The sequence below is a fragment of the Athene cunicularia genome (genome assembly GCF_003259725.1).
Source record: "Athene cunicularia isolate RWA chromosome 1 unlocalized genomic scaffold, athCun1 chr1_part2, whole genome shotgun sequence".
NCBI classification, from domain to species: domain Eukaryota; kingdom Metazoa; phylum Chordata; class Aves; order Strigiformes; family Strigidae; genus Athene; species Athene cunicularia.
The window spans coordinates 56,470,716-56,496,423 of record NW_020799092.1 but is presented as its reverse complement, the minus strand read 5'-3'; the positions used below and the strand labels follow the sequence as shown (position 1 = coordinate 56,496,423).

Sequence of the window (25,708 nt, the reverse complement as noted above, 5' to 3'; positions counted from 1 at the left end):
ACCAAAAAAACAAACCACAAAATTCAATAGTGAAAAGAGAGGACTAGATAATCTGTAGGAAAAATATGAACATTTCAAAATGGTTGACTGAGGTTTCTGTGCAATGGTCTGATCCTATTCAAATCTGCAACAGATGACTACACCCTTTAAGCACAAAAGAAATCTCTGAAGATTTATAGGACTATGAGGTTAAAGACAAGGCTCTAACCCAGGTGTAGCATTCCCTATGGAGCCACTCGCCCTCTTGAAAACATGCAATCCTAGAGTAGATTCTCAGTTGATATAAAATTATATGCTTCTGAAGCAGGATCAAAACATGCCATCCAGGAATCTGCAGTGGAGGTCAATAATGCTGAGAAAAAAAAAAAAAGAAATAATAACAGAGTACTTTGTCCCAAGAGAACTTTAATGTCATAGTTCTAAAAGAAAATTTATGGATAGGCAGATGTGCAGTAACACGGACAGCAAATAAACAAACAGATAAAAAACAAACAAACAAAAAAAAAAAAAGCAGCACAGTGAAAAAGTAGATGCTGCTGAAGTATTTTTGTCAGACATTACAATACCCTTAGGAAATATTTTCAGTGTTACTGAAGTTGAACAGGTAATCCAAGAACTTCCACTCACATACCTGCTGAAAAAGAGACTTAAAATCTGAAGAACTGGGGTGCTTCTACATTAGCACAGAATTTGGAATTGTATTCCTTGTGCACCCAAATTGCTTACAGCACCAGAAATAGTAAAACAAGAGTCTTCATTTTCATCTTAGCTGCTTTTCATCACCTGAGGTAATGAAAACCCAATTGAAAACTATAATGGAGCATACTGGAAGAGGGGAAAGGAAGCATAAAATTTTGCTTCTTACAGATTAGTAGCTAATATCCAAGCAGCCCAAAAGAAAGATGGAAGAAGATGTCGTGCTTATCTTCTGTTTTCCTTCTGTGTCTCAAAACCCATCTATCACCTGTGATGAAGTAATAAAACTGCTCTTCTTAATGACTTAATGGCCAGATAAAAATTCCACTCCCATGCACATCATCTGTGATAAAAAGCCTGCATAATTTGTGTCATTGTGTTTTGGCACATAAAGAAGAAATGGATGCTGGATTCTGTGATACTGTGCTGATATTGTTCTATAAAAGATTTTCAGTATTGTTGAAAATATCCTGTAGTAGTTAACCAATTATAAATAATTAAAATATCTCACATTCTGAAACAGCTAAACCTTACTAATTAACACTAATGATCAGGGGGATCAAATTAGTGAATAACAGAACAAATACATGAACAAAGCAGGGTAATGTATCAACAAAAGTTGTTTCCTAATTTATTTGTGGAGAAAAGTTTATTTTCTTATGCAATTATATGATTAGAGTCAACTATAAATCTTTCTAGTATTATTATTTTAGCAAAATACTTTCACAGTGGTAAATGCCAATCTGTTAAAACTAAGACATCCTGCAGTAACACCCAAACACAAGAAAAAGTAATTATGAAGAAAAAAATTTACACCTCCCTAGTTCTTTGGCATCCTACCAAAGGTTACACTGCCCCATTTGAACTTGTGCTGGGCAGAAACACTGGGTCTATCTCCAGATAAACTGGCATTCTCATACAGCAGAATTCAGTGTTATTCAGCCTGAGTCCCAGATGCAGTACCCACCCCACGTTTGCACAAACCTCTGCTCATGTAAGTTAGCCCAGGAAATGCTGACATACCCATAGTGCATCGTGCCCAACCCGGATGGTTCAGAAGGGCCTTGTACTGCACAGCTGCATGCCCAGAGACAACCAGCAGCCTGGCAGCTCTTGTTCAAGATCCCAGAAGAGATTTGGGAAGATCTGAGAGCACCTTCTGCATCTTCTTCCTGTAAGTATGTATGTATAGTGATGGCAGGATTCCCTCATCTCCATGCTGGCCCCACGTACTCTCCCTAGAGATCTGGACGGCTCCATGCTAAAATTAGCAGAACAACTAATTTCCATTTTTCTAAACTAATTATTTTTCCATAGAAACTGTTTAAAATCCACATTTCTTTATTCCTGAAATGACAGAATTTCAGGAATTGCAGCAGAAGGTATGTTATCATGATAATGGTACACCTTATCATGATAATGGTACACCTAAGCCCTCACACTCAAGTTAAAACTTACTATTGCAGAAAACCTGAATTTTCTTAACATGCCTGTGTTCTAAACTTGATCCCTTAGGAGTGTCCCTAGCTTTACCAGCTGGACAGTGAAGGACCTACTGGAGCACAAAACATCTCCCATCTGGCATCAGGCATCTGTGTTACCTTTCACACAGAGTAATTACTGGAAATACATCTTCCAGATAGATTTGAATATGAAAGGAATCTAGAAGAAAACTCACTTCTATGTAAAAATGCAAGTTAGCAAAATTTTGCTTTAACACTTCTTCCCAACATATGATTGCTAATCTGGAATGACTATGAAAAGGCAAAATAGAGACTATACATATAAAATAGTAAGACAAAAGTTGATGATTAAATACAAATGTTGAACTCCTATAATAACTGTGTAATTCTCTAGAGGAAGAGAACCAATGAATTTACCTGCTCTTCTATCAGCTCTATCATAAGCCTATGATAATTTACAGCAAAAAAAACAGAAACTGGCAGTGGAACTTGGGCCCCATGAAAGCTAAACAGGAAAACTGTAGGATGTCTATACAGATGGACAGAGACTGTCCACGGCTTCTCTCTCCCATGCCCTAGCACTGAGCCATGCACAGCTTCACCCCAGGAAGCAAACAGCTGTATCTGTAAACCACAGAGCTGTGGGCAGTGGGAGCAGACACAGCTGTGCCACTCTAGACAGGACTGGGGCCCTGGCCCACCTTGGCTTGCACCTTCTGCCAGGGATTTCCCTGCTGGGTCACAGCACCATGTTAGCAAAAGTTGTGACACTCTGGCCAGGCCCCCAGTCCACCCACTGATGCTCTCAAGCCTAAGAAAAATGCTCCTATGCATGGCAGGGCTTCACAGCACTCCAGCACAGATGAATTAGCATACCCAAGCCTCAACCCCTTCTCTTCTTTATCAAATGGGGTATATGCATGGACTGTAAATAAACAAATTTGCCAGGGAAATTATTTTCTGTGTCACTACCTTTTCTACAGCCTTTTCTTCCAGAGGCCTGAAAAGACTGGTACTGAGCAAACAGGCAAACATAATTAGCCTCTCTGCCCTTCCAACAGACCATCCTCTTTTTTTTCTGGCCAGGAGAAATAGGTTTGTGAAACAGCTTTTCTACACTTTACCACTAGTCACTGCATGGGAAATTAGGAGATCTACTGACACAGGAAGAGCTTATAATTAACTGAGATGTTCAAAAAGTTGAAATAAAGGGTCAGAGAGGAAATCTCAACCCTTATCACATGTCTGGGGAAAATGACCAGCTCAGTAACAGAGCCTGACCTCCCACTGGCAACAGTCTACTATAGAAGGATTCAACCCTTAGCCATTAAATTATTTTGCATGCAGAAATTCTGTTGCAATGCTCCAATGAAAGAGTTTGAATGAATGCAGGCCTGCCCTTCTAGTCAACCAGCCACAGAGCTTTATAGCTATATACAGGTGATGTGTGATGCAATTCCCAGCCTCTAAGCACCTTTTAACATTATTTATTAAAGTGGGTATTGAACTGGTTCCAAACTTGTGTTACAAATAACCCTCTCAAGATAGCTGTTTTTCCCTCTGCTCCCCTCTCTTTTCACACATGCAGCTCCTGCCCTTCTTAGGCCAGTTCTAGTGGGTTTTGTACCCTCCATGAACAAATTTAACTCACTAAGCTGGCCTGAAATTAACCCAAACTGAAAAGGAGGTTGTTTTTTGGCAGCTGAACATACCTAGTCAGCCTGCAGAGGGGCCCAACAACCACCAAGACAATCAGTATAGTTACATGGTGGGAGTAAAATACTTTTGGCTTGCTTTACCTCATCTCATGTAATTGTACCCTCACTCTCCAAATAAGATCAGCTCTGCAGCCCAACATAAATATTGACACAGATAACATCACTTCAGATAAGACATAGCAATTTCCATGTGAAAACTGGTTTTATATGCTACAAACTCCCACCAAAACACACAGTCTGTGCCCATGTCTATTTGTTCTTATCACAGGCAGCATTACATGGCCAAGAGCTTTGCTGGTGACAGCTTTACCTACACAATAATGCTTCACTGACATGGGAGCAATCCCTATCTGATTAGAAGTATAAGCATGAAATGGTGCGAACAAGCAGCTAAGTGTAAGGAAATACTGAATTCTACACTTACTGGCTTTGTATTAAAGGGTACTGTCAAACTATTTGACAACTTCTACATAAAGCGTGACTCAGTCATAGCCATACTCTATCATCCATTAGGGATAAAATTCATTACATTGCTACAAGTGTAGTTAACAGAACTCAGTCTTTCTACCAAACCAGTATGCATATTTTAAGGCACAGGTCAGCTGTGAAAAAGGAAGTATTAGAGATGAATTCAAGTAATGTGTAGAAGGGAGAGCTGAACAAATACAGAAGTTGTATTCAGAAGTCAGGCTTTCTCCTAACATCACTCCTTGCTGGTGGCTGCTGGTTCAGAGCACTCACTTTTTTTTTTTTTTTTTTTTTCCCTCAGGTTAAGTGAAGGATTATTTATGTAAGAAGTGGAGTACTCAGAGCAACATTACTATAGCCAACTTAATAATAAACTCCGACCTTACTCTTGTTTTTCAGCGTGCAAATACCTTCTTCACTATACTACTGTAAAACTAACAATTTACAATAGTACATGTCAACACATTGCCTTTATGAGATTCTTGAAAAGTAAACTCACAGAAAGTGAGTTACAGAAGTCAAAGAAATCTTGAAAGTGGTCATCACTGTAATAAGAAGTCATGATGACATGACTGATGGAGCTGTGGATCTTGTCTGGCTGGTTTTGGTGGACTGAGTCATCAAGGTTTCAGTCATAGTGGCACTGGAGGGCTGACTGATAGTGGTCAGATGAGTAGCACTGGTGGATATAGCTGGGAAATTTTTATTTGTGATATCACACAGAAAAATACACAAAAATAATAAACTATACTCATCGAATAAGATAGCATTTATCATAACCAAAAAGAATGGCAGAGTAACAATGAAAATGCCGCTGCATGGATATCCAGGACTCTTCCCCTACGCCTTTCCTTTGAACAGGCCTAACTTCTGATTTCTGGGGTTCAAGGTCAGGAACGGTTTAAAGGAAAGGCTGTGAAGAAAACCTGGATAATATCTGGCAACTTTTCAAAGGGTCAATATTTTTTGATAACACTACCTATTCCACAAAATCACGTCTAACTTACAGTATTTTAAAAATGTGATAAAATTCTGGATCAAGGGTAACTTTCCATTTGAAGTGCCCAACTTACCAGACAAATAACTTATTAAGAAAGGATTTTGCACTCACACACACACACACACACACTCCCACTCTGACAATTTTAATAATTATTTAATCTTTAATTTTCTGGCTTTACTAAGACTCCATGTATATTAAACTTACCAGAGAGAATTCTGTATGTATTCTGTTAAGGTTCAAAAGTTTTTCCACAGGTAATGAAAGTTTTACTAAAGTGTGTCTGCCAGTTCATAACATTTATTTAGTAGTGAGCTGCCTGACCAAACAAAGAGCTTTACTCAACAGTCAGAATTGAGTATAACTGTTCAGCAGGTATTTATTCACAGCGCTGGGGGGTCGTTCCACCACAAGTGCTACACTTACTAACACTCTGACTAATATACACAGAAACTATACATATTCCTCAGATTTCCTAGAAAAGGCAGCCTTATGCTAATGGGTTCTCAGAATTCATTTATATAGTCTGAGCATGCGTAGTAAAAATAGAGTGAGGGTCTTCTCCCCTCTTTAGGGGTCCACATAGTATTACTCACACTGACCGTTAGTGATCTTTAGGTTCCTTGTGTACATATATGGCCATGAAGTTACCTCATCCATCCTTCAGCTCCTGTTTGTTCCAAGAAGGTTAGTTTAGACCAGCTTCCAGTCACTTCTCTTGACACTGGCATCTTCTTAGACACTTGGTTTTTAGATTCTTGATATCAGGGATGTAGTCAGGGAGTTTTTCAGACTGTCCAAGGTCTGTCTTATCTCTACTAGGCAAGGAGTTACAGGTTTCAAAACATCTTACAAGTGGGTAATGACTACAGAGAGTAGTTAGGAAAAAAGTATTAATTAAATTATATACATTTCAGTAAAATACAGGAAAAATAAAAGCTAGTAAAACACAAGTGATGGTTAACATTAAAACTAAATGTCCTACTCTACAGGTCCCTGTACATTAGCAATACTTGTAGCAACTTCCCTTCAAAAACAAAGACTGAAATACTTTTTCACAAGTTTAACTGACACCTAATATCTTTAACTTTTACTCTGCTTTATCTAACACTTCCCCTCACTCAGAAAGCAGTGATGAACTGTTCAGAATAAAAATAACATGAAGCAACATTGAATAATAATAATAGAAATTGATATTTATAGCAAAATCCTTAGAACATTAGTAGAAGGCAGCCAGCTAGAATGATCTTAATAATAATTACTTACTTTTCTAAGAAAGAACTAACAAGAAACATGAACCTGTTATGCAACTAACATTTCTCTAGGCAGAAAACAGGCAAATAGCTTTTATGTGTGAAGAAATTGGGGGGGGGAAAAAAGCTCCCTTTGCAGCTGTCTACTGTATTATTTCTATAACTTCACACAAGCTGGGTTAAACACCACAAAAGATTTTAATTATGGACATTCAAATGTCTAATTATACCTATGTTTTCTTGAAATTGTCTAAAACTAGAACAACTGAAGAACAGGTAGTTTCATCTCCATTCCACAGTAAACTCGATATTCAAATTTCTGCTTTTTTTCATACAGGATCTAAAATGATTCTATAGAAGCGTGGTTTAAAGCATGAGTAGCTACACACAGAATGGTGTCTCTGCTAAGACTTAAGTATCACTGTTTCCAATACAGATGTGACCATCAAAAACTTTAAAAACCCCAAACAATATGACAATATAAGCGTTCAGAAAGGAATTGGCATATACAACACTTTTCTGAGATATTTAACATTAAAGGTACTGAAACAGCCCAGTAGAGTCCCCATAGTAAATGTTATTTTCCTGTTCTTTGATATTATAATTTTAGTGTGTCATAACCCTAGGAAACACTTTGAAATGAGCATTCATTGAGATAGAACAGCACTATATTCATGTGCTTACCTTGTTACAATTAGGAAATTCAGTTCCTCTATGATGTATATATAAAATACATCAGATAAAATTCAGGACACATTTTAATACTGACAGGTAAACTCCCCAAAGGCACAATGATCCATAAATATCAAATGGCTCCTCTCTCTATGAAATAAGCAAGTAAATGTCTCTATAGAAACCATCTACTGTTGTATGACATGAAACAACACCTGGAAACTCCATTCATAATATGAAAGATATCAAAAGAAAGACAAATCTGAATGCAGGAGTCAGCTAGTCACTTTTCTGTTGGTTTTTTGAGTCATAATTTCTGAGCACCAAACTGTCTTGTGTTTCTGAGCAATATAATGGCTAATTGTTCCACACTTACCATTATTAATTGATGTTACACAAAAATGGTGCTTATTGAATGGACACTAAATTACCCTACAGAAAAACCTGAGTCAGCACAAAAGATATGCAAGCAGCTATCATGAAGAATTTCAACAAATTTGCACATTACTTTTCTCCCCTTTCTTTCCTACTAGAGACCCTTTTTTTTCACTTATTACAGCACTTAGTGATGTAACATTAAGAGTAAAATCTGGTTAATCTCCTACAGATTTACCTTTCATGATGTATTTAGCATCAGTCATTTCAAAACATCAGTGGGAGGCCATCTGAGGCAGCTGGAGAATTTGGGAAGCTGACACGAATTAGGCACCAATCTGTTCTTCTGTGTCTTTGAAAAATCTTAGCCATACTATTTTACCAACAGAGTTAAGATGAAAGAACATTTGCTAGCACATCTGTCCTTTTATTTCCCTAATTACTTTTCCCACATAAGACCAGCTGGGCTTCATCCAACATCATGTTAAACAAACCCAGACTACTTGAGTTAATTTTTATTATTTAAAAAGGATGCATGCCAGTAATACAGTTCAGGTTTATGATTATTTATTTTTAAAAGAGACAAGTAATTTACTTTGTGTGCTACCTGTGTTTAAACATTAAATAACTATGTTATATTTATCAGTCAAACTATATATATAGTGTAAAGATAAGAATTCTTAGCAGCAAGCACTACTCTCTTAGTGTTCTAACTCAACAAGAACAAACACAATTCAAACTGTGTTAAGTACGGTGCTAATATACAAAATAATTATGATTGAATTGTCTTCCTAAAATAAATAAATACTCTCCTTTGCATGGAAAATGACTGAATGAGACAGAATTTTGCTTCTGCCATGATCAGCTTCCAGAATTTAAAAAAAAAAAAAAAGAGAGAGAGGAAAAAAAAGGCAAGACTTTAAGTAAAATTAAGTACATATATCCAGTAATCTTTATTCTGAAGAGGTCAAGACAAATAATCAAAATGGATGAACATTGTCTTAATATCTATGAAGTTTCTAACAACAACAAAAAAAAAGGATAGTAAACAAACCATGTGAAGCAAGGCTTGGCTGTCTATTAGGTTTGTACTGGGCCTGACAGTAAAGGGCTAAGACCTCTTCCTACTGTTTTTATCCAGACACATTAAGGCTCAGACCTCTGCAAGAAACCCATAGTCAAGTTTGGAGCAGAGGGCAGAAGGGTTGAAACCCTGGGTGGGTGAAATACCAGTGCTTAACAATGGCTTTACACATGGGAAGGCCTTAAGGCAACAAGGGGATTACAAAAATCTCTCCACTTTCCAAGTTAGACACGCTTAAACTGTAACACTGCAGGTAATGGAATGAGACACTGCACCACTTCCTTGCTATCAAAAGGGAGATCTTTGCAGAATTTTTTTTTTTTCCTAGTGAGTATTTTATATTCTTAAATGAATAACAAGCAGCTTCTGAGTGTGGTAGCTCAGAGGTTATCTGGAGACTACAGAAACACAAAGTGAGAATTGTACTGGAAATGGAATGACATGGCTGGGACCTTATGATCAGCATAAAAATCCACAAAACCACAAAGTATCTTAGGGTAGGTGCAATATTTCCACCCTGCCTTCACATAGCTCTTGGCACAAATGGAATCCAGTTTATGCATGGAACTAGCTTCTTTTCTCTCACATACAACCTTTTATCTGTGCATCATAGACTGAACAACTGCATGACATTCTTAGCCAGTCTTTACTGATGTGGTGAAATATGCCTGTGTAATTTCTTCCAGAAATCTTTTTTTTTATTTCCTTTTTTAATAATCTCACATTGACATAGCCAAGTTGGAACACTGCAAATACAAGTGGATGAACTGTTTGTATCCCAGGTTAAATATCTGCTTTCAAACTCCAGTAGCTGATCTAATACAGTTATTTCTTCTTTCTACAAAGATGTGTTTTGTAAACACGTTACTTATGTTGGAGCATCACAACTGCAATGGCTGCCTTGGAAAATCATTCTTACCTACAGTTCTTTTGCCAAGTTGTGAATGACAGATGGTACTGCTAGAACAATGCAAAAGTACCTGTTGCTGTAGAGACAGACAAAGTGACACACACACACACACACACTCACATGGGTGAATAACTGGCTGTTTTTTTTTATTACTGAAAGCATGAATTGTTATATATTACAGGTGCCAGAGTGTTAGAATATAATTGGTCAAAAAGTTGTTTTTAACATTCTCATTGGATAACCTTTATCAGTTTCCTCCCTGCTTGCTTCATCCTTCTGTGTAGTCAGCAGCTCTTTGAAAGTTATTTGCTTTAAGCATAGCTTCCTTATCTCAAGGGTACACTAAAATCTTGTCAAGATCAAACTCTTCTTCAATCAGGTTATTGGCAGACCAACTGCCTTCCCTGACAATTACCCATGACAGATTGTCCCAGCTCTGCCTCCCATGTCTCACTTGAACTCCACTGTTGTGTGCTATGAGCTCTATAAGGACTATTTTTCTGTGGTATAAGATGCCATGAGTCTTACCTAAAAGGAAATGGAGACTTACTCTTGAAACTCAAGCCCACAGGGCTTAATTATACCCTAAATCTATTTATTGTGAAATAACATTAAACAGTTATGCACTGTTTGCACAACAACCTATTCATCTTTACTCCATGAAAATGGAAGAAGTTTGCTTAAAGACAAAGAATGAACATTAAAAAGACCAAATTATTTCAATTCTTCCTTTAAGTGTTATTTTGGTTGCTGTTTTTCAATGGCACTGCAAATGTCATTGCTTCTACGGATGAAGCACACTACCTGACTTGAAAAACAGTATAGCTTCACTTCAGAGTTGCTTTAAATGTTGCCTGACAACCCTAAAATGATAAAGCCTCTCTCAAACACCCACTTTTGATGGGTATTTCTTTAGAATTTGGTATGATCTGGGGTAGATTTGGAGCTAGCTTCTAAGTTCATAGAATGGACAGATAGATACCTACTGTAGATGTTGCTGCAGACTGTGTGGATGATATAACAGTGAGATTGGATAAACTGCCATTGTCTTCAAGGAAAAAAGAAAACAAGCAAAGCTCTATTTTCATTTTAACATACTATAATCAAAGTACCCACAATACAATACTCAAAGTATCTGTGTTTGTAGTCTATGAAGTGAAAATAGAACAGGGTATTCCATCCCAAAGCAGACAATTTTATCCCTCTGCAAAATGCTTCCAGATCTCAGTGCAGCAAGAACATAGTTACACTGTACACACAGCAGTGCCCAAATGGTTTGTATCCAAATTATTTACATCTCTTTTTGCTCTCTTCCACTATGTCATGCTTTATTCCAGTTGCTGTTATCAACCATTCCACCGCTGACTTTCTTGACGTACTTAAGCACTGTTGAGTTTATTTCTAGTTTTTATTCCTCCAGTTCCATTTCCTGTCCCTCAATCTTTTCTTTCATTTTGCTGCAAACTGGGCTCATGCTAGGAACATACTGTAGTCATGCCAAGTTGCGAGAGACCAATAGCCTGTGAAACATCTTTCTGTGGGCTTATGCTCTCTACACAAAAAGGATCCTAATATAAATCATGTTTCAGTCTTAAAGGTTTTGTCCTTACCTCCTTTCTTTCACTTCTACTTTTCCAATTCTCTTTTTTTCCTCTTCCTACTCATTTTACTCCTAGGTTCTCAGGCACCTTCCCACTCTCACTTCTGTGCTCACTGCTGCATCCCTCTAACATTTTTTACAGGTTTAGAGTCTCCTCCTCCTGGCAAAAATTTACTGGGCTGTTCAGTAACTCCTGTTCCTGGAAAGTTACTGCCCATACTTCCTTCCCTTCATTCTGCACTGTTGTCTACGCTCATTCTGCAATTATTCTTTTCTCTGAAGTAACTGATCTTTTACAGCATCCTCCCACACTGCTATGCACCTTGCAGTAGCTCTATTGCTTTTCAGCACAGCTGGGAAACAATGTGCATAACCTCAGACATGAAGAGAACAGCAACACGGCTACCAGAATCAAGAGGCTGGCCTATTTCCTTTGAGGAGATCTGCTGTTCTTACCACAGGAAAAGTCTAGTCTAAAACAATTTTGTCAACCATCTTTGCAACTGCATACATGTCACGAGCAAGCTTAGGTTTAAGAACAAATGTACACCTTCATACCACCTACCAAAAAGGGGAAAAAAAATTCCAGAGGGAATTACTTTGTCTTTCCTTGGTATGATCATAGCCAACTAGACCCACCATTGTGTACTGCACATGCCGCCATGAAGTGCTAAGGCTTGGACAGTAAGCCCAAGCCAGAGTTGACCTATAGATGAATCCTGTATATTTCATAACTGATAACCATTGTGCTAACAGGTATTATACTAAGTTATAATAAATCACCTATTCTGATGTAAAAGGTGGAAGTGCTGAAGCCTGAGCAACAGGCCCTGAACTGAAACTGTTTTAATAACTCAGAATGTAATCCTTGATGAAATATGCATGGAGGATGTAGTTACCTTGAATTTATCTTTCCCTTCCTTTGTATGTGAATAGAACAACAGAGTCATGGAGGCAGGTGTCTGTCCCCGAGACCTGATGTGAGACCTTGTGCATAATCCCATCAGATAAGCAGAGAAACTCCCTTAGCTTCTCCCTTGAGGCCTGGCCAGGCTCTGGGGGAAACATAATGTGAGATTGAAACCAGATATTTCCACTTAAAACAAAGGTACCAGCTATTCTGGTTTGTCGATCTCTGGTATATAAGGCTGGGCCCGTTTGCAGGGACTTTGTCAGCCTCACCTATGGGGGACGCACCGCGTAGGATTTCCCCCTTGCCGGGACAGGCTCCCCAAACCCTCGCTGTAACCGGGGCTGCCCAGCCACTGCGGGGCTGGGTGATGGGAACGTGTGCAAGTGGGGATGTGTCTTTCTTAATCACTATTCTCTCTCTTGTGTAGTAATGGTTTGATGCATTACCCTGTATTTTCCTATTTAAGTGCACTATTCTGACTTTTCTTACTGTATGTTTTCTGTATTAGTCTGTAATGTTATTTAGTTATTTCTAGTAAAATACGCCTGGTCTTTTCACTCTGGTGTCTGAGTTTAATGGGTATCCTTAATCAGCAAAACACACCCTTATACCAACATAAATGGGATATTAAATTGCAGATTTAATTCCCTTTGAGAAACAGTCTATGATTGTACAATTACAAACACATTCTTTCTTGGATATGTTAACTTTTATACCAGTGTAAACCATGGATATGCCCGGGGCTAAACCTTTCCTGCACTGGCCCAATACTGTAACCACAATACAGCTTTAGGCTTTTCCCAGGCTATGAGTGCTTACTTCTGCAACCCTGGGAACACACCTGGATGTGGACTGCATGCTCATACAGGTGAAAATAAGCCACATACACTGCCTGGAATTTAGGTGTGAGTCAGTGAAGCGATTAGCACAAGACAGAGTGAGTCAATGACCAGAGTATTGGCTATACATCCCATAAGATGAGAGAAGTTGTACAGGGCAAAAATGACTCAAGGAACATGCCTTTTGCATGGCACATGCTTAAAGGTGTACACCATAATGCAGTCAGAATGAGATTATGCTATCAAATAAACATGTACTTCAGCAATGAGCTCAAGCATGGTGGACCTAGAATCCATTTTGATGTTAAAAATAAAATTAAAATGTGCCTTGTCTTTTTCTCAAGATCACTGAATTTGAGATTAGCAGACTTCTTGAGCTGGTGTTTCTGGTTTTTACTGTAAATTGATTTTGGGAGGTATTTCTAAAGTTTTCCGATTTTATTTCTCCTCTCTCTTGAACTGTGATACCTAAGGACATGACCCAGAGACACAACGCAGAACATCCCATCTGTGCACTTGACAACAAATGACCTCATGGTGAGGTCTGCATGGAGCCTGTGTACTACAGGCAGAGCTCTAACTCCTGCCTCATCCTGCTGACCCAGGGACATGACTCTTGGCTCACACCCCACGTGTCTTCATATTGCTCTGTGATTGGCTGGTTTCCATGTTTTAAAAGCATCATACCCACATGATCTCAGAGCAGCCTCTGATGGGCTCCCCACTTCCCTCCCATAAGGAAGATACAGGTACACTTTCAATTTAGGTTGTGTGGTTGCCTGTCAACCAAGGCAGGGACAAAGAGACCCTTTTCCCAAACAATCTCAAGGAAAACAGAGTGGGTGGCCTGCCTACTAGATCCCAGGGACTGTGGAGGCCAGAGTAACCCCACCAGTTACCCCTGCTGGCTCTGTGGACAATGACTGGTTTTACTCTACTATTGATTAGCCTGGACATTTTCATTCCCATTTGTCTTCGTGGAGTTTTGAAGCCAACATTCAGATGCACACAATTTCTCTAAGGTGCCTGGGGTTTTACTTCGAAAGCAGACAACCTTGAAAAAGATAGGATGTTTTTCCCTTAAAATGCAGGACAGTTCTGCCCTAGTTAGAAACACAACCTTACTGTTCCTCATCTTTACTATTAAGACTGATCCAAATGACTACCATTTTACAAACTCTATTTATTGATCTCTTTTGAATATTTTTCTCTTGAGTACTGCCTGTTGTGGTTTAACCCCATCTGGGAAATAAGCACCACACAGCCACTTGCTCAGTCCTTCCCGGTTGGGATGGGGGAGAGCATTGGCAGGGTAAGAGTGAGACAATTTGTGTTTTGAGATAAAGACAGTTTCACAGCTAAAACAAAAGCCATTGCACACAAGCAAAGCAAACCAAGAAATTCATTCATTCATTACTTCCCATCAGCAGGTCAGCAGGTGTTCAGCCATCTCCAGGAAAGCAGGGCTTCATCATGTGTAACTGTTACTTGGAAAGGAAAATGCCCCATCTCCAAATGTTCCCCCCTCTTCCTCCTTCTTTACCCACAACTTTTATTGCTGAGTATGACGTCATATGGTGTGAAATATCCCTTTGGTCAGTTGGGATCAGCTGTCCTGGCTGTGTCCCCTCCCAGCTTCTTGTGCACTCTTACCCTCTTTGGTGGTGGGGTGGGGTGAGAGGCAGAAAAGGCCTTGACTCTGTGTAAGCACTGCTCAGCAGTATTAAAAACATCCTTGTGTTATCAGCACTGGTTTTGGCACAAATCCAAAACATAGCCCTATACTAGTTACTATGAAGAAAATTAACTTTATCCCAGCCAAAACCAGCAGACTCCATATCTCATGTTCTCTCCAGTCTCTCTATAACTGGTTTTGTCTGCTCTCTTTAGACCAGTGCACCTGGTAAGTTGCTTGTGTTGCCACTCAGCTGAACCTGAACATACAATGTACAAGTCAAGATGGAGTCCAGTATTATTAATTTTAAATAATCTGCTGTATAGCTAGTTATTTAGCCATAAACAATTACTCCAGAGCTGTTTGACAGACATGGCACAACTAGCAGTTCAGTGGTAGGTCACAGTCACTGGGGACTTGTGCAAAAAAAATGTATTGGGAAGAAATCATTAAACTTGTATACTCTACTGAGGCCTACATACTGTACTTCTGTGAAGTACACACTGTGTATACTTCTGTGGAGAAGTGGCCAGCCAAGTAAAAACATAGGAAATATAAGATGCATTATGTTGATCTTAAATAATATGGAAAGCTATTGGTTCTTCAGTAGATATGTGGGTTCACCCACAGCTGGAACTCAACAGAAGTTCAGAAAACAAACAAATGCACAATATACAAACAAAAATCTCCAGTGGGAACTGGAGGAAATCAGCTACCTAGCTGCTCCTACTGCTATGTTGGGATGTGACTAAGCCAAAGCCTTTTGCAGACAAAGTGCAGAACAAGGCAGACAAACTCTCCCTAGAGGAGAATGACAGTAATGGTCATGTTCTTTTTGCTGTGGTCAAGCCTAGAGACATATTACTGAGATCAACTAGGATCAAGCTTGAGGGTAGGAAAGTAAAAGTCTCACAATTCTCTGAAAATAGTATTGTTTCTTTTTTCTTAAAAAAGGAAATAACATATCCATAACATCTTTCCTTGGGAACAAACACAAGCAGGCTGGTAAAGAGGCTGACAATAGCCATCGGATGCCTGGGAACAGCAGCAGGATTCACTACTGTCCCACCCTCTGTCACATGTAGCTGCTAGGTCCAGATGAGAGCCTTCTGATATGTGATATTATTCTAAAATGGTTATGTTATCTGTGATGAACAAGGCACTTCAACTATCCCACTTTGACTTCTATATAAGAATTATATAGAAGTCCAATCCAATTGGAACAAGGAGAAAAATTATTATTTTCTGGATTTGATCATTGGTGAATTAGAATTAATTATTACAACACTGAATTTGCTTGTTTGTTTGTTCATTTGTTTGTTTTCTGTATAAACAAAAAAGGAGGGGACAACATAGTAGTCTACAATGACAATTCCTCTGAAAAAAACAAGGTTTGTATTCCAAAGCTGCTAACACATTGTAAATAGCCTATCAATTGTATTTTATACATACTTAGTCAACTATATATGTGCATATGTATTATGTATATAAAGAAAGCCACAAATAGTGCAGGGTATATACAATAAACCATATAATTTGAAATGTATCGTAACAGGCAAGCAAAGCTCTAGTGTTTGTAATGAAGAAGAAAATGACTGATTGGTGATTACTCGCTTAAAAATCTTGTTAGTAGAAACTAATCAGACAAAAAAATATATACATGACATAACAGTGGTACCCAGAGACAGAACAGAGAAATGTACCCAGTTACTTCACAACCTTTGTATATTTCTTAGACAATATTTTCATTATCAAAAGTAATCCTTTCATTAGCTCATGTAAAATTCATACCCTGTATTTTCTGTCTTTCATTAACCCAACACTATTTAGAGTTATCTGCAAATACAGAAATCAATATTTTTAAAAACCTGATGCTGAAAAATAAATTTAACCTACACTTTCCAGTTTGTATACTGCATGAGTGATTCGTTTCTTATTTGCCTTTTAATTACATTGATAAAATGCAATGTCCAATTGCAATCCTGCAATTTGGGGAAATGTTGCACCATCTTTCATTAGACACCTTAGCAGTCATTGCTTCTTTACTTCTTACTCTAGTTACTGAAAAGATAGTTGTCCTTCCAATAATTACTGGTAGGTCAATAAAATTATAAAAATATCAATTTTTTTCCTATAGTTATGGGTTAAACTTGTATAGAGAAAAAAACTAAATTATAACCATACAATAGCCATGGAGTACTCAATGCCTTTTGCAGTGAGCTCTACAGCCATAGCAAGCCAGTTTCCTATTTAAATATGAGATGAAAAACAAGAAGTGGTTATAATAACTGAACAGAACTGAAGAGCTAAATGCATTCGGCATGCTATTCATTACCAAAAAAAACAAAGACCATAAACCACGGTAACTGTGTAAGTCTGAGAATACCAAATACAGCCAGCTGAGCACCAGCCACAGAAAGGTTATTTAACCGTTTCTAGCTACACATTTTAATTTATTTCTTAGAGGTACCTGACAGTTTCTCAGTTTCTCTCAGATACTTATCAGACCATTATTACAGTCAATGGCAATGAATGAAAGCTGAGGCTTAAACCAATACAAGGTTTAATGGTTAAACAAGCCTTTTACCTTCATTCTATGATCTTATAATTTTAAACTAAGCAGTGTAAAAAATATTTCTATAGGAAGAATATTTTCAGAGTATTGTAAATCAATTTCCTTGGACAGAAGAAACTGAAATTGAATTGCAAAAACCCCCAAAAACCTAAGCATTATCACAGAATCATCTAGGTTGGAAAAGACCTTGAAGATCATCTAGTCCAACCATTAACCTCACACTAACAGTTCCCAACTACACCAGATCCCTCAGCACTATGTCAACCCAACTCTTAAACATCCCCAGGGATGGGGACTCCACCACCTCCCTGGGCAGCCCATTCCAACGCCTAACAACCCCTTCTGTAAAGAAATGCTTCCTCTTCCTAATATCTAGTCTGAACTTTCCCTGGTGCAACTTGAGGCCATTCCCTCTTGTCCTGTCACTTTCTACTAGGCTAAAGAAGCTCATCCCCAGCTCTCTGCACCCTCCTTTCAGGGAGCTGTAGAGGGCGATGAGGTCTCCCCTCAGCCTCCTCTTCTCCAGACTAAACACCCCCAGTTCCCTCAGCCGCTCCCCGTACGACCTGTGCTCCAGACCCTGCACCAGCTCCGTTGCCCTTCTCTGGACACGCTCGAGTCATTCAGTGTCCTTTTTGTAGTGAGGGGCCCAAAACTGAACACAGGAATCGAGGGGCGGCCTCACCAGTGCCGAGTCCAGGGGTCAGATCCCTTCCCTGTCCCTGCTGGCCACGCTATTGCTGACACAAGCCAGGATGCCATTGGCCTTCTTGGCCACCTGGGCACACTGCTGGCTCCTGTTCAGCTGGCTGTCAATCAACCCCCCCAGGTCCCTCTCTGACTGGCAGCTCTCCAGTCACTCCTCCCCAAGCCTGTAGCGCTGCTGGGGGTTGTTGTGGCCCAAGGGCAGCCCCCGGCATTTGGCCTTATGGAAACTCCCCCAGTTGGGCTCAGCCCATGGCTCCAGCCTGTCCAGGTCTCTCTGCAGAGCCTCCCTACTCTTGAGCAGATCAACACTCCCACCCAACTGGGTGTCAACTGCAAATTTATCGATCATGTACTCGATCCCTTTGTCCAGATCATCAAGTATTACATATAGAGAGACTTTGACACAACAGAATAACACTTTAGTGGTACAGGAGAACTTCCAAACACTACTTCCAGCTGTTGGTTACTGGCCCTCAGAATTACTGTATCTCACAGCTGGGTGTAAGCAGGAAGTAATTTTGCAAAGAGCAGCCAGTATCCTCATCTAAAGTTATAACCTCTAGCCTGTGGATTGCTTTGCTGAGTACTTCCTAACCTGCTTCAGGCAGAACCCAGTGATCACTTTAAAAGGGAAGCCCATCAGGGAATGGATGCTTTATATGTACCACAGAGGTGAAAGGCAACCTCTTTCCTTCTGAATGAAAGGCAGTAGCAAGCAGCTGGAGGCAAGATCACCATAAATCACCACAGATGCTTGCTCAACAAACATCTATCAACTAGACATCTGGAAATGGTGTAGTAATGGGGCAGTAACCATCTGTGAAGTTTCCATAGGGGAAAGCTAATTAGCAGGTTTCACACATGGGAGAGGTGAGTAACTAGAGCTCAGTGGGGAAACAGCTCTGTAGACACACATCAGAGGGATTAAGGGTCTGTCCTCATGGCATCCTGGTGAACAGGGCGAAGATACTGCTAAACAAGCTCACTTGCTTATGGGAGCAAATCTAGCTATGGCAACATAAGCTAATTATGCTAAAAAGACATCCTACCATGGAACGTAGACCTATCTTAGTTCCCCATCTCCAGTGCACTGCTACTTTGAGCTGCGATTTCAATATTGCCTTTGACTGTACTTTTTTCTGCACAGTGTTTCTGTATCTTGGGAAATAATGCCTGTCTTGGAGCAAATAAAAATGCATTGTCAAAAAAGCCTGCTTAAAAAGTCACACATTGCATAGTACTCTTCAGACGTTATAACCTACTGGAGAATATTTAGCCATTTCAGTGTTGTTCTGCAAGATTGCCCCTGAGGGTTGCCCTGGTAAAGCTGTTTGAATAAAGGACCACTCCAAGAACATTTTCCAGGACATCAGGACATACCTGAAACACTCCACGAATAGCTGCACTTTGTCATGTCTACTCCTGTGTGCAACATCTATCCCAAAGCACCTGGGACATACCTGCTACTTCCTTTCTGTCCACACCACCCATGCGGAAGCTTGCTAACAATTGCTTTAGACTCAGCTCAGCCATAATACGGATGGATATTATTCCTATCATACTTGCAAACTGGTGGGATCATAGCAACATTCAGATGTGAGATGACCAGCAGCAGGCCTCTAATTTCTGGATGTCAAAAGACACTTTTCATAGCCTCACCATCAGGAGCTAAGAACAAGCCACCAGTAAAGACAAATTAATTTCTAAGTCATAGCCTGCTGCAAAAGTGAGTAGAAGCTCAGGAAGAAGGCCACATACAATCACTACAGATATGCAGGACTAATTCAGTAAGGGAAATTCCTCTAAAGCAATCTGGCATCAGTGGCCTGGAGCTGGTTTAACCACCTGAATCCCTAACACAACTGCTGCGATTCAGAGATACAGAATATCTAATTATGCTGTGGGTCGATGGAACAAACATTTCCACCAAAATACGACTTTTCATTTTAGAGGCCCCACAATATTATCTTTCACTATACATCCCCAAATCAGCAACAAGGCATCCATGTGATCACAGCACATAATGAGTATTTGTTTAAATAACTCGAATCTCCATTAAGCTTCAGAGAAGCACTGATTTTGATCATTCCTGTGGTTTTACTTGACAGTGGATACCCCCCATGCCAGGAACAGCAAGTCTCCTGACCCTTCAATCACAGCAGTACAGTCAGTAGTGTGGATGGATAGTTGTACCTTGCTGCTTGATCGAGGAGTCCTACAGCACAGACAATTTTGTAGCATGCCTAGAAAGCGCAGTTATGACTCAAGCAGTACACCAATACGTTGCTGCCACTAGATGGCAAAAAGCGCACATGAGAGAATAGCTACTCTTAACTCGGGGGATTTTATTCCTTCCATGGGTAGCATTGGCAGGAGGGCACCAAGGCAGCACAAAAGCCCTGTCCAAGCATGCACTGTCCCTTTGAAAAAGCTGCAGTGCCTCTCAACGCTGCCTAATTACCCACCTCCCTCTGCACCAGGTTGTGTTGTAAAGCTAGCTACCAAGATAAAAAAGAAAGGCTACAGCTAGAGTCCCCACAGGGGGCATGGGGAAGCTTTGAGGACAGCGCTCAACAGAGTTCAGAAGTCTGGCTGAAAGAGACAGTGAACCTCTGAGGAGAGTGAAAAAGAAGGGGGCAGCAGGAAATTCTTAGCCATTTAGGATTTACTCCACAAGATTCCTTGCTGTCCTGTGGAGTGATTATGGGACACATCATGCAATGTGGACAGAGACTTAATACAAAATCACCTCACCCACCCTAGGCCTGGGGACAGACTGCACTGTGGGGGTCACCTAGGAGAACACTGGCACTAAACACTAATTACCAACAAATGGCGTTATAATACATCTATACAGCTCTATCTCGTTTGAACACTAGGCTGGGCAGTGATTCCTACTGTCACTGCATCTCTGTGAACACAAAATGAGCTGTCCTTGGGGGGCTGTATGACTGCAAGGCTCACAAGTTACATGGCAGCAAGGACCTGTGCTATATGGGCTACAAAGGACCATGTTACTGGTAAGCTTTATTTCATCTGGCACAGCACTACAGACAGAGCACATTTGTCCTCTTTTTGCACCTACTAACTTTATTCACAACAAAATGCCTTTTCAATACTTCTTGGGGTTAATGGCCTTTGCAACACCTTGCAAAGCACAGTGACACAAGATAAAGTGAATTGAAGAGACCCCACTCTCAGTTGCACTAGGGCCATGCTAGGGCATGTCAGAGGAGAGACAGCTTTCATGAATCTAGTTGCTGATTAATACTTGTGCTTTAGTGCTTGCACTCAAGCACTAAATCACACCTTCCTTGTACTGACTCCTGTACCAACACAAAAGCTCAGTCCTGAGCTTCCCACTGTGCCGTTGAGGAGGAGGAATTCCTGGCACAGGAGCAGCTGGAGAAAGCAGCCCCTTATAGCACATCTCCACAAACCAGCTCTATCAAAACCCTTGACTGTCATTTAGGGAACTGTTCTAGTCTCAGTATTTTCTCCACACATGGCTGTACTGATCTGCTTACAGTTAGACTTGTTCAACATGACAGAATTTCACATGCTGCTCCGCTTTCATACTTCAGCACCTTCTGTATCCTACTGTGCATGTGGACATCTGGGAGTAGAGAGAGTTAATCATGTTTCACATCCGACTAGGTAGGAGTAGCAGCAGCCAATTACCAAGGTCCACCTAACCAGACCCCACTTCTTCAAATGAAAGGAGACACATAAGCATTACAACTTTGACAAACCACTCTGGATACACACTAAAGAACACATGCAAAGAAACGTGTGAAAACAACACACCATCTTCTTACCCTCTTCATGGGGAATAGTTTGGATTAGAGAAAACATTCTTAATGAGAGAAGAATGATCAGGAAGGCAAGAGAGAAGATGAGAGACATATTCTCAGCATCTTCTCAGTCCGACAGATTAATTCTTTCTCTGAAGGGGAAATAACACTACTATAAACCCAGACCAACTGTTGTCTTTGCCCAAGATCAACCCTGTCTTAGGCATGAGTTGAGCAGGATGCAGTTCAGGTTTTGCTTTTCTAAATGATGTTGCATTCCAGGGCATGATGCAGTGAGGTGATACAGAAAAACTGCTGTAACTTACTGCTCAATAGTATCTGTCTCAGCCCATCTCTCCCTTGTCACGGGGACCCAGAAGGAGAGTTCCCAGCAGTGCTTTTGAGGTTGCTCTGGCTGTTCAGTAGCATGTAACTTTTATCTACTTATCTGCTTATTACTCAGATTTGTTGCTGAAGCAGCCCTGTTTCAGAGCTACCTTCATTTTTGGAAAGTATTATTGTAGAATGACTCAACTGCTTTTCCGTTTTTACACAGCTGAAGAGACAATGTCATTATTGATCAGAAGATGCTGGAGCAAAGAAATCACAATTCCAGAAAACAAAGAGTGGTTATACTGAGATAAAACATTTGCCTTCCACCTACTAAGTCAGGGACTGCAATTGCCAGGCAGAGGAAGAGCAGCCATGGTCACCACACTGGCAGGAAGACAACAGTTTTGTGCTGCTAACACCCTGAGTTTAATTCCAAGTATTTTGTTCCAACTTGGTGTTTAGAAACTGTGTCATCTAGTATGTGCCTCTGTTTTCTTCTGTTCCCTCAGCTGGCTTTGCATCTCCCATCCCCTATTCATGTGGCTGCACCCTCTTATTCCCTCTGCTTGCCACTGATACAAACGAGAACCTGTCTGATTGACGTAAAATGGTGATGGTTGCTAGAACTGTCACGAAATTTCAGAAACGCTGTGTTTTGTCACAGAATTTGAGTTCTTTGGACCTAGCTGGTATGGATGAGGTAAGTCATATTTTTGAAAGCTTATTCAGGCTTTCTTCCTAAGCAGTTAATGCTGCTCTCTCTGCCCTCAATCTGAGTGAAAATCACGCATGCAGACATCTCCAAAAGTGATAGAGAAGGAAGGCCATAAGTCCAAGCAAGAGCTCTCCTCTGCGCCCTTCAGCTCTGTTCATGGCTGCATCTTCAGCCTCTCCTGGAGGCCGGGCAAATGGCCAGCATGAGTCTGTGTCCTTTTCCTCTGGGGAGGCTTGAAGCACAATTGGGTTAGGATCATGGACTGGACTTAAGGTATTGCTAATACTCAATTCCCAGACTCTTCCTGTATTTTAGAGCAATCCTTCTTGTGGTCTGGGCAGAAGGTAGTGGGTGAGCTTCTGGTAGCCATGAAATGCTGGCAAATCCTACAGGTATGGTTCCCATGGGATGCTGACACGGAAGTCCCGGACACAACTTATACGACCAATGTGATCAAGTTAATGCCACTTTATTAAAGGATACACAGCAATTTATAGACTACCATAAAGTACACGTGCAGCTACTTGATTGCTAATAGGCTAAGGCTATTCGTCCACGTGCCCTTTTGCCCTCTATGATTGATCCCGGTGTGGTGTCCATGCACCATTCTCTTGCTAGGCAAACATCTTGTTTTCAACAGTCCAGCTTCCTTATCTTTTTGCGAGGCACGCAGTTTCTCAATCCCTTGGCCTTACAGGTGTTCTTCACAACAGCTACAGCCTGTTGTTACAGTGAGGTCACTCAGTTTGGATCGCTCATAATATATCTGTTGTCTTCCAGCCATTCCACAATGGGAAGCTGACCAATTTGTAACCTTCAAAGGAAAAGGTGTTAAGAAATTTCTCTGGCCTGCACCAGAACAGCCACAGAGAAGTTCAGCTTTTGGTATTTTCTAGTGTCTCTCCACAGAGAAAGCAGTTGTGGAATGTCTCGGCCTTCACTTTATGTTGTCACTGTGATAAACTTGGTCATGACCTCTTTTCAAGTTTGTTCCTAACCTGCTGTGTGCTGCTGGTAGTCAGTGAGCGAGGAAAGCTCTTGGCTGGTGGAGCAGCAGAATGGAAATTCAGCGTTGGCATCTGGCATAGCAGGAGTTGATAGCAGTTACAATGGGGTGGGGGCTGAGGAGGTAAAGAGAAGTCCCATCAATTCCTTCACTTCAAAGTCCATCTCCAGAGTCACTGTGGAGACACTCTTGATGATCTCAGAGACACCATGGCAGTCAGAGGCTCCTGAGGACTAAAAGACCAGAAGTGTCCATCCCATCTTCCAAAAGTGCAAGAGAGAGGAGCTGGGGAACCCTCCTGGAGCTCCAGCATAGAAGGCTTGGGGTGGTCGGTAGGCATCTGTTGAGAGCTCCCATGGTCCCTGCATGCTCAAGCTGGGTTCTGACCTCACCCTGAGCCTCATTTCAGGGTCGTGTGTCCTGAGGCACCCTGGCCAAGCGCTGAGGAAAAAAGCAGGCAAGAGCTGCTCCAGTTCTGGGAGCAGCAGTCAAGGGCATGAGGACTAGGTGATGTTCTCAATCCTGTGAGTGAGGACAAGTCAGTAACTGGCTGCGGAACTGGTGTTGGCGACAGTGTTTTGGGTTCTGCGACTGTGGGACCCTGTCTGCAGATCAGTGTCTGCTTGAGAGAGATGAGATGCACCTCACTAAGCAGGGCAAAGCTATTTTCACCAATAGGATGGGTGAATTCATAAGGAAGGCTTTAAACGAAGAATGATGAGGGAGGGAGAGAGTAAACAGCAGTGTTGTGCAGGAGTAATGGAGAGGATCCCTAAGCAAAGGGCACAGGGCAATGTTACAGGAAAAAACTACAAAATCTACAAAATGAGGCTTAAGCAAGGACACCTCCAGTACTTGCACATAAGCAAGGAAGTGCTACAAGACACCATTATGGAGAAATCCCCTAAACCTTCTCCATAAACTCAACATGCTGGGGTGCCTCTCTGAAGTGCCTTTACATGCAGACTGCAGGGAATAAACAGGATGAGTTAGAGATCTGTGTGTATGACATTGGGATCGCAGAGACACAGCGTGCCTCCCATGACTGGAGTTGCGGTGGGCGGAGGAAGCAAGCAGCCGATTCAATGTGAATGATAGAGCAAGCTTCAACTTTATTGAAAGAAATCACACCTTATATAAGCAGTCTACAATACACTACTCGTAACTCTATTGGATACATTTAAGAAACTATATTATAATATCTCAGCCATTGGGTACATCTAAAAAGTCACATTATAATACACCAGCCCCTTGTGGCATCTCTGGTATGCATAAACATCTTTCTTGCTGTAAACCTGCTTCTCTCCCAGGGTTGCTTTCCTCTGACCCCCAAGGTCATAATGCGCCCCAACTTATCTCTGTGTTCTCACAACAATCCTCGCTAGCACAACTGAGCCTTGGGTCTTCATCCTTGTTTACATAACTGTACCCTGGGTTCTTTCCTTTGTTTACCTCAGGTGGCTGGGACCGACTTCTGCAGGGAGCTATGGCCGACCAGCTCCTGCAGGGAGCTATGGCCTTGCTCTCTGCAAGCCGTTCTCCAACAATTTCCCCTTTTTCTTTTTCTGCAGGCTGCACAAGCATAAATTTACTAATATTTCTCATTATACAACTATATGCCATCTTAATACTTACTATAATCAATAATACTATTCTTAATCACCGCAATAAACTCTTAAAGGTACCCTATTAAGTACAAAGCATCCCATATTACCTATATTCAAAGGATATAACTAAATACTACAAAATAAACAGTAAGGAAAGTACGGAATAGCACACTTAATTAATAGAAGTACTAACATTCAGATCCACAATTGCTAGGGAACCCTGGATACAGCGAGAGTTTAGAGTGCCCTTCCTCACAAACTGGAAACCCTACGTGATGCGTCCATCCGTAGGTGAGGCATCCAA

At 40.8% G+C, this 25,708-nt stretch overlaps 1 long non-coding RNA gene across 1 annotated transcript; it reads right to left on the bottom strand.

The window, feature by feature from the left end:
- Positions 1 to 4,995: 4,995 nt before the first annotated feature.
- On the bottom strand, positions 4,996 to 10,687 carry LOC113475954. The gene is made up of 3 exons (XR_003397647.1): positions 10,622 to 10,687; positions 7,283 to 7,310; positions 4,996 to 5,037 (listed from the first exon to the last, which is right to left on the bottom strand). It is a non-coding gene; the product is annotated as an uncharacterized LOC113475954 (long non-coding RNA).
- Positions 10,688 to 25,708: the final 15,021 nt, after the last annotated feature.